At 36.1% G+C, this 14,543-nt stretch overlaps 1 protein-coding gene across 1 annotated transcript in view; it reads right to left on the minus strand.

Moving 5' to 3' along the window:
- LOC124241986 (phospholipid-transporting ATPase ABCA3-like) overlaps window positions 1–14,543 on the minus strand; it is a 194,776-nt gene that overhangs the window by 73,806 nt on the left and 106,427 nt on the right. The window lies entirely within an intron of this gene.

Genomic DNA, 14,543 nt, shown 5'->3' on the forward strand with positions numbered 1-14,543 from the left:
AATAAATACACATTAAAAAACCTGCTTTAAAATATCCATGCAGCATGTTTATCTTTTGTTTGATAATAAAAGGTTTGAGGACTATTGTGCCTTTTCAGTATAATCATTGCATATTTTCTCTGTCATCTTTAAGTTTTTATTCTTCATATTTTATTCATTGCTAATCAATTCCCATTAGGAAAGCATTAGAATGTATAAATAAGTGAAAGGAAAAATATTCCTATTACCTACAAATAACCCAGATGAGATATTTTCCACAAATATGTATAAACAGGCACAAACATATACACACTCTCTTAAAAGTGGCGTCTGAATTGTATTTAGTCCATTTACATGCAATGTAATTATTGATATATTTGGGTTTATACCTAACTTCATGCCATTTGTTTTATATTTATCTTCTTTTTATTCTCTGGCTTTATTGAAGTATGATTGACAAAATTATGTATATTTAATGTATAGAACATGATGTTTTGATTTGTGTATACACTGTGAAATGATTACCACAATCAAGCTAATTAACATAGCCATCAACTCACATAGGTACAATTTTTGTTTTGGTGATGAGAAAACTTCAGAGATTTCTGGCAAGATAGCAGTGTAGGAGAACTCTAAGCTCACCTCCTCTCACATGCTCAACAAATTTACAACTACTCTTGGAACAATTACCCCTGAGAGAGAACTGAAAACTGGAAGAAAAGAACCCCCACAATAAGGGGCAGTGCTGACTGAGGTGGAACAGGCAGAAGTTTCTTTATGGAGAGGAAAAAGCTATGTTTTAGCCATGGCACTTCAGCTGGGAGCAATCTTCAGGTACAAAGCTTTGCTTAGAGGAATGGGAGATCTGAGTGGGAGAGCTCTGCCACAATAAGCAGCTTTTGGAGTCAGCACATTTGAGATGAGTGTCATAATATCTGGCTTTGTTGGCTTTTAACAACACCAGGGAATATCCCTAGAAAAGCTATCTGACATAAGGGAAAGAAAAGCCAGCTCTTAATGGGCCCATGGACAAATTCACATGTTTTGGAAAGCAACCTAAATTCACCAGAAAGAAAGGTGAACAGTCCTTTGGTGTACAGAGACTCACTTGATAGGCTCTGGGTGCACCTCGTGAGAGGTGAGACCTCCTGAGGCTGGGACCGTCTCCCCAGGGACTGAGCCATTGGCAGCAACCATTATTGTGACATATACAGGCGTGCTGACACAGACACTGGCAGATCTTCCCCTGTTCTTCCCCTGGCCTGTTAGTGCAGGGGTCTACCTCACCTACTAGAGTACTGATTTAATCCAGCTCAGCCCACCCTAGGAACTGACCCCACCCAACAGCAAGCCCTTGGGCAACTTGTGGGCCCACATAGGTGGGGTGTGTGGGACCTCAGCAGCAGGATAAGTGGGTCCACCTCTGCAGGGCATGGCATGTGGGAGGGGCAAGCCTACATTAGTGGAGTATGTGAGGCTTCTGCAGTGGGGTAAGTGGGTCCACTTCAGTGGGTTGGGGCATGCACATGGGGCAGGACTGTGTTGACGAGGTGTGTGGGCCTGCAGGCAGTGGGACTTGTCAGCTGCAGCAGACTTGTGCTTCTCAAACAGTCATATTGTGGATTGGCCCCACCTTTCAATGCCTGAAACGATTGTGTATTGCCATGCCCAGGGCTGGCCCCACCCAGCAGCACTCCTGAGAGAGCTGATAACAGCCTTGCAGGCCAGAGGACTACAGCAATTGTAAGTCCCTGAGCCTAGTAATCAGCCATGCTGGGGGCCCACTCACTCAACAGAAAAACTGCAGCAGGAATGTGCTATTAGATCTTGCAGCCAACTGTGCTGGGGCTCCCCACACCCAATAAAGTGACTTAAGTGATCATAGCAGCCACATGCAGCTGAGTATTACAACCAGTCACAAGGTGGACACCCTAGTCTCCCCATATACCTGCAGCAAGAGGAACCCTGCCACAACAGGACACACATAGCCCACACAGGGGACACTCCTGGAACATCTGGGACTGGTGATGAGAGGGAAGCACACTGCTGGGCCTCATAAGTTATCTCTCACATAAGGCCACCTCTCCAAGATCAAGAGACATAGCTGATCTACCTAAGACATATATATAAGCACAAAGAGGCAAAATGAGGAGACAAAGGAATATGTTCCAAATAAGGACAAATCCTCAGAAAAAGAACTAAATGAAACAGAAATAAACAAGCTACCTGATAAAGAGTACAAATTAATAGTCACAAGGATGCTCAATGACCTTGGGAGAAGAATGGATGAATTCATGAGAACTTCAACAAAGAATTGGAAAATATGAGAAAGAACCAACCAGAAATGAAGAATACAGTACTGGAAATGAAAAATTCACTAGAAGGTCTCAATAGAAGGGTAGATGATACAGAAGAGATCAGAGAGCTGGACGAAAGACTAGAGGAAATCATCCAAGCTGAACAGATAAAAGAAAAAAGAATTAGAAAGAAAAACGACAGTCTAAGGGACTTCTGGGACAAGATCAAACACACTAAAATCCATATTATAGGTGTCTCAGAAGGAGAAGAGAGAGACAAAGGGGCAGAGAATATATTTGAAGAAATAATAGCCGAAACCTTCCCTAACCTAAGGAAGGAGACAGACATCCAGGTACAGGAAGCACAGAGAGCAACAAACAAGATAAACCCAAAGAGGCCCACACCAAGACACATTATAATTAAAATGCCAAGAGTAAAAGATAAAGAGAGAATCCTAAAAGCTGCAAGAGAAAGGCAACAAGTTACATACAAAGGAAACCCCATAGGACCAACAGCTGATTTCTCAGCAGAAATCGTACAGGCTAGAAAGGAGTGGCACAATATGTTTAAAGTGCTGAAAGGAAAAAACCTACAGCCAAGAATACTCTACCTGGCAAGGTTAATGTTCAGAATGGAAAGAGAGATAAAAAGTTTTCCAGACAAGCAAAAACTAAGGAGTTTATCACCAAGAAACCAGGCTTACAAGAAATGCTAAAGGGACTTATATAAGTAGAAGAGAGAAGACCACAAATAGGAATAAGAAAATTGTCCAAAAAAATGCCACAATAAAAATCACTGGTAAAGGCAAATATACAGTAAAGGCAGCAGATCAACCACCTATGAAACTAATATGAAGGTCACAAGACAAAGGTACTACAATTATCTATTTCTATGATAAGAGGGTAATGGAGACACATGCACAAAAAAGAGGTTAAATTTGATATCAAAAACATAAAATGTGGGAGGAAGGGAGTAAAAGAGTAGAGCTTATAGAAAGAGGTCAAACTTAAAAGACCATCAACTTAATAAATATACATTGCTATATATGTAGGTTTTAATAGAGGAACCTCATGGTAATCACAAACCAGAGCCCTATAATAAATATTTAAAAATTAAGAGAAAGGAACCCAAACATAATACTAAAGGAAGCCATCAAACCACAAGGGAAGAGAGCAAGAAAAGAAGAAAGGAATAGAGAAGAACTACTAAAAAACCCAGAAAAAAGGAAGAAAATAGCAAAAGTAAATACTTATCCATAGTTACTTTAAATGTCAATTAACTAAATGCTCCAATCAAAAGAGATAAGGTGGCTGATTGGATAAAAAAACAAGACCCATATATATGCTGCATACACGAGACACACTTCAGACCTAAAGACACTCACAAACTGAAAGTGACGGAATGGAAATGGTACTCCATGCAAATGGCAATGAAAAGAAAGCTGGGGTAGCAATACTTCTATCAGACAAAATAGACTTTAAAACAAAAACTGTAACAAGAGACAAAGAAGGGAACTACATAATGATAAAGGGAACAATCCAATGAGAGGATATAACACTTGTAAATATGTATGCACCCAACATAGGAGCACCTAAATATATGAAGCAATTATTAACAGACATAAAAGGCGAAATAGAAAGTAACACAATAATATTAGGGGACTTTAACACTCCCTATACACCAATGTATAGATCATCCAAATAGAAGATCAACAAGGAAACATTGGCCTTAAATGAGAAAACTTGAGATCTACTCCCTTAGCAAATTCCAAATTTACAATATATTACTGTATGTGTTGTCATCATATGTACTTGTGGAGACCTATAGGTCTCCAGAAGTTATTCATCTTATAATGAAAATTTGTACCCTTTGAGTAACATTTCCCATTTCCACCACTCCCTGGCCCCTGGTAACCACTATTCTACTCTCTGTTACTGTGAGTTCAACTTTTTTAGATTTGACAAATCCTTGCCCATTTTTAAATTGGGTTATTTTTCTGTTATTGAGTGTATGAGTTCTTTATATCTTTTGGATATTAACTGCTTATCAGATAGATGGTCTGCAAATATTTTCTCCCATTCCATAGGTTGGCTTTTCACTTAGTTGACTGTTTCCTTTTCTGTGCAGAAATTTTTTAGTTTGATGTAGTCCCTATTATTTTTGCTTTTGTTGCTTGTGCTTTGCTGTCAAATCCAATGGCAAAACTAATGTCAGTGAGCTTTCGCCTGTTTTCTTCTAGGAGTTTTACAGTTTCAGGTCTTGTGTTTAACTCTTTAATCCATTTTGAGTAGAATTTTGTGTATGATGTAAGACAAGGGTCCAACTTCATTCTTTTGCATGTGGATATCGAGTTTTCCCAGCACTATTCGTTAAAAGTACTGTCCTTTCTCTCACTGAATGATCTTTACACGCTTGTTGAAAATCATTTGACTATACACGTGTGGGTTTTTTTCTGGGCTCTGTGTTCTGTTCCTGGGGTCGTTGTGTCTGTTTTATGCTAGCACCATACTTTTTGGTTATTATAGACTCGTAATAGAATTTGAAATCTATAAGTGTGAGTCTTCCAACTTTTCTCCTCTTTTTTAAGATTGTTTTGGCTATTTGGGGTCTTTTGTACTTCCATGTCAATTTTAGGATTATTTTTGCTAATTCTGTGAAAAATGCCATTGGAATTTTGATACAGATTGCATTGAATCTGTACGTCACTTTTCGTAGTATGGCCATTTAAACAGTATTAAGTATTCCAGTCCATGAACATGTGATGTTTTTCCATTTGTTTGTATCTTCTTTAATTTCTTTCCATGATGTTTTATTGTTTTCATTATACAAGACTTTAACCTCCTTGGTTAACTTAATTCTTAAGTATTTTATTCTTTTTTTATGCTATTTTAAATGGAATTGCTTTCTTAATCTCTTTTTCGGATTTCTCATTGTTACCGTATAGAAATGCAACTGTTTAGCATGTTGATTCTGTGCTTTGCCGAATTTATGGTTCTAACAAGTTTTTGTGTGTGTGTGTGTGTGTGGAATCTTTAGGGTATGCCATGTATAAGATCACATCACTTGCAAACAGAGATAATTCTACTTCTTCCTTTCCAACTTGGATGCCTTTTTTTCCTGCCTAACTACTCTGGACAGAACTTACAGTACTATGCTGAACAGAGGTGGTAAAAGTGGGCATCCTTGTCTTGTTCCTGATCTTAGAGGAAAAGCTTTCAGTATTTCACAATTGAATATGATGTTAGTTGAGGGTTTTTCACATATAGCTTTTATTATGTTAAAATAGGTTCCTTCTATTCCTAGTTTATTGAATGTTTGTACCATGAAAGGGTGTTGAATTTTGTGAAATGCTTTCCCTGCATCAATTGAAATTATCACGTGATTTTCTTTTTAAAACTTTTGTTTTATTTCAGGAAATATGTTTGAATTACAGTTTTAGAGTTTGTTCTATTTCAGTATTTTCTTATAGAGCTTTCTGTGCTGTCTACTGGCTATTGTGTTTCTCCTAATTTAGTCTTTATTTCTGATATGTATTTTAGTTTCATTTATAATTCTTTCCTAAACTGTCAGTTCTGTTTTTGTCATCTTACTTCCTAGCTATCACTTCTCTGAGCTTTTATAATTTAACTATAATTTTCTTTCATGATTTCTTTTTTCTCTAACTTAGCTTGTATTTTTTTAGTATTAAATTATAGTTTTCCATTGCTGTGTAGTCATATTTTTTAATTTTTTGCATGTGTTATTAGTTATCATTTTCCTCTTTTGTCACACTGTCTTTGTTGGGGTTCAAATACAATCTTTCTCTGTTGATCATGTTTAAGTGAGGGCTTTTTTCCTGCGTTCTCAGATGTATATTCCTCGGTAAAGAGAGGGGAATGTTGAGTTTTCTTAACTTTATAGTTCCAGGGCCACCTTTTGATTTCTTAAATATAAATTATTTAAAACAATGGCCTGTCAATGTAGAGAGCTCTCTAAGGCATTCAGAAATCTGCCTTCTGTGACTCCCTCCCACACTATTATGTGAACCATCTTAGTCCTATATTTCCAGAGTTCTTACTTTGTGTCTTATTCTCTGCAGTTTTCCCTCAAAATGAGGGTCTGTATTTCAGTGAGTATTTTCAATGGTCTAAGGAGTCAGCTTCCCCCTAGAAGCCTCTGACTTTCCCATATCTTCCTTGTTCTTACCACAAATTATTTCTGAGAACCCAGTCCCAGTTTCAGCTATTGTTCCCAGATCTACCAGAAGAGTTTTCCACTCTAAGTGGGGATTCTTTCTTTTTGTCTTCCCTCTGATGCTCCCACATAGCTGCTGTTATTGTGTACCTCATCTTATACATGGAATCTAAAAAAGTTGAACTCATAGAACTAGAGTAGAATAGTGATTTACAGGTGCTGGAGGATGGGGGCAATGGGAAGATGTTGGTGAAAAGGTATAAACTTTTAGTTATAAGATGAATAAATTCTGGAAATCTAATGTACAGCATGGTGACTATAGTTAACAATACTGTATTATATACTTGAAAGTTGCTAAGAGAGTAGATCTTAAGTGTATCACCACACACACACAGAAAAGGTAAGTATGTGAGGTGACAGATGTGTTAGTTAACTTGATTATTGTAATCATTCCACAACATACACATATATTAAATCATCACATTTTACACCCTATATATTTATATACACACAAAACTTTTAATTGTCAATTATACCTCAATAAAGCTGAGAAGAAAAAATTATGATGCTCTAGTCACCACCTTACCTTCTTCCTGAGTTTTCTCTTATTTATTTTTTTATTTAATTTTTTATTGAGGTATAACTGACATCCAAAAAAGCTGTACATATTTAATGTATACATCTAGATAAGTTTGAATTTAAGTATACACCAATGAAACCATCACCATATACAATGGCCTAAACTTAACCGTCATTTCTAAAAGTTCCCTTGCTTCTTGTGTTTTGTTCTTTTGATAGGAACATTTAACATAAGATCTACCCTCTTAAAAAATTTAAGTATAAAATATAGTATTGTTAACTATATGCACTATGCTGTACAGTAGACCTCAAGGACTTATTCCTCTTGCATAAGTGAAATTCTGTACCCTTTGATCAACATCTCCCCAATTCCTTCCTCCCTTCCAGGGCTTGGAAACCACTATTCTACTCTGCTTCTATAAGTGGGACTATTTTATACTTCTGATATAAGTGAGATCACGTAGTGTGTTCTTCTATGTCTAGCTGATTTCACTTAGCATAATGTCTACCAAGTTCATCCACATTGTAGCAAATGGCAGAATTTCCCTCTTTTTTAAGTCTGAATAATATTCCACTGTATGTATATGCCAAATTTTCTTTATTCACTTATCTGTTGATGGACATTTAGGTTGTTTCTATGTTTTTTTGCTATTATAAATAATGTTTCAATGAACATTGAAGTTCAGATATCTGTCAGTTCCCAGACTGGGATTGCTGGATCATATGGTAGTCCTATTTTTAATTTTTTCAGGAGTCTCCATGCTGTTGTCCATAATGGGTGTACCAATTTCATTTAGTTGATTGTTTCCTTTGCTGTGAAGAAGCTTTTTAGTTTGATGCAGTCTCACTTGTCTGATTTTGCTTTGGTTGCCTGTGCTTTTCATGTCATATCCAAGAAATCATTGCCAAGATCAATGTCAATGAGTTTTTCTCCAATGTTTTCTTCTAGAAGTTTTACAGTTTCAGGTATTATGTTTAAGTCTTTCATCTATTTTGAATTGATTCTTTCTGTATGATGTAAGATAAGGGTCCAATTTCATTCTTTTGCATGAGGGTGTTCACTTTTCCTAACGTCATTTATTTATTTTATTTTATTTTATTTTGGCACCTGGGCTAACAACTGTTGCCAATCTTTTTTTTTTCTGCTTTATCTCCCCAAACCCCCCTGTACACAGTTGTATATCTTAGTTGCAGGTCCTTCTAGTTGTGGGATGTGGGATGCTGCCTCAACATGGCCTGACGAGCAGTGCCATATCTGCGCCCAGGATCCAAACCCTGGACCGCCGCAGCGGGAGCACATGAACTTAACCACTCGGCCACGGAGCCAGCCCCCGTAACGTCATTTATTGAAGAGACTATCCTTTCTTCATTGTGTGTTCTGGGCACCTTTATTGAAGATCAGTTTACTGTAAATGTGTGGGTTTATTTCTTGGCTCTCTTCTTTGTTCCATTGGTTTATGTGTCTGTTTTTATGCCAGTACCTTACTGTTTTGATTACAGTAACTTTGTATTATAGTTTGAAATCAGGAAGTGTGATGCCTCCAGCTTTGTTCTTTTTTCTCAGGATTGCTTTGGCTATTCAGGGTCTTTTGTAGCTCCCACACTGAGTTTAGAGTTTTTTCAATTTCTGCCAAAAATTCAAAAATTTCAGATTCTGCTATTGGAATTGATAGGGATTACATTGAATCTATAGATGGATTTGGGTAGCATGAACATTTTAACAATATTAATTCTTCCAATCCATGAACACAGGATATCTTTCCATTAGTTGGTGTCTACTTCAATTTCTTTCATCAAAGTCTTGAAAACAAGAGAGAAGTGAATAATCACATACAAGGGATCCTTAACAGGATTATAAGCAGATTTCTCATCAGAAAATTTGGGGGGCCAGAAGACAGTGGGCTGATATAGTCAAAGTGCTAAAAGAAAAAAGATTTCAACCAACATCTTATATCCAGCAAAAGCGTTATTCAAAAGTGAGGGAGAAATTAAGACATTTCCAGATAAACAAAAGCTGAAAGAGTTTATTACCACTAGAATTGCCTTGCAATAAATGCTCAGAGTCCTGCAAGGTGAAAAAAAGGTGACTCTAGACAGTACAGCAATGTCATATGGAGAAATAAAGAGCGTGATAAAAGTAAACAGGCAATTATTAAAGCTAGTATTACTGTAACAATGATTTGTAACTGTACTCTTTATTTGTTTTCTACATGATTTAAGAGACTAGTTCATTTAAAGGGGGAAAAAAACAATTAGTGTAAAAACCAGTATTACATAACTCTGGTTTGTAACTCCAAATCTTGTCTTCGACATAATTTAGCAGACTAATGCATTTAAAAGAGTTATCAGTTTATGTTTTTGGACACGCAGCATATAAAGATGTAATTTTGTGACATCAATAACCTAAAAGGGTGGGCCAGAGATATAAAGCAGCAGGATTTTTGGATGTTGCTTAAGGTAAGCTGGTATAAATTCTAACTAGAGTGTTATAACTTTAGGATATGAATATAATCCCCATGGTAACCACAAAGAATATAGCTATGGAATATACACAACAGGAAATAAGAAAGGAACTTAAACAGTTCACTGTAAAAAATCAACTAAACACTAAAGAAGACAGTAATGCAGGAAATGGAAAAAAATCAATGTTATAGGGCACATAGATAACAAATAGCATAATGAAAAAAGCAGTCCCTTCTTATCCATAATTACTTTAAATGTAAACTGATTAACTCTTCAATCAAAAGAGATGGCAGAATGGACAAAAACACATTACCCAACTAGGAAAGCACAGTACCCAAATAGTGCCAAAAGAGAGCAGGGGTGGTTATATTAATATCAGGCAAAATAAACTTTACATCAAAAAAGGTTATTAAAGACAAAGAAGGACATTATATATTAATGAAAGGTTCAATACAGCAAGAAGAAGTAATAATTATAAATATTTACACACATAATTACAGACCATCAAAATACATGAAGCAAAAACTGACAGAATATAAGGGAGAAATAGATGGTTCCCCAATAAAAGTTGGGGACTTCAGTACTCCACTCACAATAATGAACAGAACAACCAGACAGAAGATAAGTAAGGAAATAGAGAATGTAAACAACAGAATAAACCAACTAGATCTAACAGACATGTACAGAACACTCTACCTGACCATAACAACATACACATTCTTCTCAAGTGCATGCATGACATTTTCCAGGATACACCAAATGTTGGGCCACAATTTAAGTCTCAATAGATTTAAAAAGACAGATACCATATAAAGTATCTTCTCTGACCACAAAAGGATGAAGTTAGAAGTCAATAACAAAATTAAAACTGGAAAATTCACAAAATTGTGGAAATTAAAGAATATGTTTTAAACAACTAATGGATCAAAGAAGAAATCACAAGGGAAATTAGAAAATACTCAGAAATGAATGAAAATGAAAACACAACATATCAAAACTTAGGGACACAGAGAAAGCAGTGCTAAGGGGACATTTATTGCTAAAATACTTACATTAAAAAAGAAGAAAGATCTCAAATCAACAATCTAACTTTACAACCTAAGGAACTAGAAAATGAAGCACAAACTAAATCCAATGCTAGCAGAAGCAATGAGATAATAAAGATTAGAGCAGACATCAACAAAAGAGAGAATGGAAAAACAATAGAGAAAAATCAATGAAACCAAATGTTGTTTCTTCAAAAAGATTAAGAAAATTGACAAAAATTTAGCTAGGTTACCTAAGAAAAAAAGAGAGAAGACTCATATCACTATAATCAGAAATGAAAATGGGGACATTATTACCAATCTTACAAAAATAAAAAAGATTAAAAATGAGTACTAGGAACAATTTATGCCAAAAATTAGATAACTTAGATGAAATTAATTCCTAGAAACACAAAACCTACCAAGAGTAAATCACGAAGAAATAGAAAATCTGAATAGATGTATAACTAGTAAGGAGATTGAATCAGTAATAAATATTCCAACAAAGAAAAGTCTCAGACCTGATGGCTTCACTGGTGAATTCTACCAAGTATTTAAAGAAGAACTAATACCAACCTTCTCAAGCTTTTTCAAAAAATTGAAGAGGAGGGAACACTCCCCAACTATGAGAACAAAGCCAGACAAAGACAAAAACTACAGATCAATATCCCTTATGAACATTGATGCAAAAGTCCTCAACAAAATACTAGCAAACAATTCAGTGGCATACTAAAAGGACTATATACCATGACCAAGTGGGATGTATTCCTGGAATGCAAGGATGGTTTGACAAGCTAAAACTAATCAATGTAATATACCACATCAACAAAGGGAAGGGAGAAAATGACATGATCATCTCAACTGATGAAGAAAAAGCATTTGACAAAATTCAACCCCCTTCTGTGATAAAAACACTCAAAAAATAGGAATACAAGAAAATTACTTGAATATAATACAAGCCATATATAAAAATACACAGAAACACCATATTCAATGGTGAAAGACTGAAAGATTTTCTCTAATATCAGGAATAAGGCAAGGATGCCTGCTTTCACTACTTCTATCCAACATAGTACTGGAAGTTCTAGCCAGAAAAACTAATCAAGACAAAGAAATATAAGACACCCAAATGAGAAAGGAAGAAGTAAAATTATCTGTTTGCAGATGATATGATCTTATATGCAGAAAATCCTAAAGAGTCCACAAAAAAGCTGTTAGAGCTAAAAAATGAATTCAGCAAGGTAGCAAGATACAAAGTCAACACTCAAAAATCAGTTGCATTTTTATACATAAACAATGAACAATATGAAGAAGAAATTATAAAAACAATTATATTTACAATAGCATCAAAAAGAATACATTAATTCTACTTAGGAATTAACTTAACCAAGGAGGTGAAAGACTTATACAATGAAAACTGCAAAACATTGCTGAAGGAAATGAAAGAAGTCATAAATAAATGGAAACACATCCCATATTCATGGATTGGATGACTTAATATTGTTAAAATGTCAATAGGACACAAAGCACTCTACAGATTCAATGTGATCCCTATAAAATTCCCAATGACGTTTTTTGTAGAAATAGAAAAACCCATCCTAAAATTCATATGGCATCTCAAGGGACTCTGAATGGTCAAATCAATCTTGAAAAAGAACAACAACACTGGAGGACTCACACTTCCTGATTTCAAAACTTACTACAAAGCTACAGTAATCAAAATGGTGTGGGGGCCGGCTCTGTGGCCGAGTGGTTACGTTTGCACGCTCCACTGCAGCAGCCCAGGGTTCGGGTCCTGGGTGCAGACATGGCACCGCTCATCAGGCCACGTTGAGGCAGCATCCCACATCCCACAACTAGAAGAACCGGCAACTAAGATATGCAACTGTGCACGGGGGGTGGGGGGCTGGTTTGGGGAGAAAAAGCAGAAAAAAAAAAGATTGGCAACAGTTGTTAGCCCAGGTGCCAATCCTTAAAAAAAAAAAAAAGGAAGATTGGCAACAGTTGTTAGCCCAGGTGCCAATCTTTTAAAAAAAATGCTGTGGTATTGGCATAAAGATAGACGTATAGACCAATGGAATAAAATAGATAACCCAGAAATAAACCCTCACATTTAAGGCCGTGATTTTCACAAGGGTGCCAAGACCATTCAATGTGGAAAGGACAATCTTTTCGACAAATGATGCTGAAAAACTGGATATCCATATGTGAAAGAATGAATTTCACCCTTACTTAACACCACATGTAAAGACTGACTCAAAATGGAGCAAAGACCTAAATGTAAGACCTAAAATTATAAAACCTTTAGAAGAAAACATAAGAGAAAAGCTTCATGACATTGGATTTGGCAATGATTTCTTGGCTACAATACCAAAGGCACAGGTAACAAAAGAAAAAATAGACAAATTTGACTTCAGGAAAATTAAAAACTTTTGTGCATCAAAAGACACTATCCAGGAGCTGGTCCCATGGCATAGTGGTTAAGTTTGGCATGCTCCGCTTCAGTGGCCTGGGGTTTGTGGGTTTGGTTTCTGGGTGCAGACCTACACCATTCGTCAGCCATGCTGTGGTGGTGATCCACATACAAAATAGAGTAAGATTGGCACAGACGTTAGCTCAGGGCTAATCTTCCACACCAAAGGAAAAAAAAACAGATACTATATCCACAGAGTGAAAACAAAACCCACGGAAAGGGAGAATATGTTTTCCAATCAGATATCTGAGAAGGAATTAATATCAAGAATATTTAAAGAAATCTTGAAACTCAACAACAAAAAACAAACAACCTGACTGAAAAATGGGCAAAGAATTTGAACAGACATTTCTCCAAAGAAGATATACAAACGGCCAACACGTCCATGAAAAGATGTTCAACATCACTAATCATTACTCAAATGCAAATCAAAACTACAATGAGATGCCACTTTACACCCATTAGATGGTTACTATTAAAAAATAGAAAATAACAAGTGTTGGTGAGGATGTGGAGAAATTGGAAGCTTTGTGGAAATTGGAACCATTGGTGGGAATGTAAAATGGTGCAACTGCTGTGGAAAACAGTATAGCATTTGTCAAATATTAAAAATAGAATTACCATATGATCCAGCAATTCTACTTCTGGGTATATTCTAAAAAGAATTGAAAGCAGGGTCTCAAAGAGATGCTTGTACACACATGTTCACAGTATTATTCACAACAGCTAAAACATGGAAGCAACCCAATGTACATCAATTGATGAATGGATGAGCCAAACGTGGCACATACATACAATGGAATATTATTCAAACTTAAAAAGGAAGAAAATTCTGCAATATGCTACAACATGGATGAACTTTGAGGACATTAAGCTAAGCGAAATAAGCCAGTGACAAAAAGACAAATGCTGTATGATTCCATTTATACTTGCTGTAGTAAAAATCATAAAGACAGAAAGTGTAAATGGTGGTTGCCAGGGGGAGGGGGTATGGGGAATGGGGAATTATTGTTTAATAGGTATAGATTTTCAGTTTTACAAGATGAAAAGAGTTATGGGGATGGATATTGGTGAGGGTTACACAATAATATGAAAGTATTTAATACCACTGAACTGTACACTAAAAAATGTTCAAGATAGTAAATTTTATGTTATTTGTATTTTACCACAACAAACAATGAAAAAAAAAATGTAGGAAAGAGACTCTGTGGCAAACATTGACAATAACCCCTAAGAGAGACAGCCTAAGTGTCACGGTCCAAGGTTTTAACCTGTAATTCCTAGTGGCAGGTAGAGCATGTATTGTGGAGATAATGGCTTTAAATAATATTAATTAATTCATTTACTCATCCAGGAACACCCTTGAGTATCTATTATGTGACAGACATTGTTTGAGGCCCCAAGTATAGTCAGTGAACAAAACAGACATAGTCCCTTGCCCTTATGGAGCTTGTCCTAGTTATGCTTACAAAGTAACTTTCTCTTAATTTTGCTCCCTATGTAGCTTGCCTAGAGACAGACGAGAACATTTGATTGAAGGGCCAAGAGGCCAT

This window comes from Equus quagga, chromosome 7, assembly GCF_021613505.1.
Source record: "Equus quagga isolate Etosha38 chromosome 7, UCLA_HA_Equagga_1.0, whole genome shotgun sequence".
Lineage (NCBI taxonomy): Eukaryota > Metazoa > Chordata > Mammalia > Perissodactyla > Equidae > Equus > Equus quagga.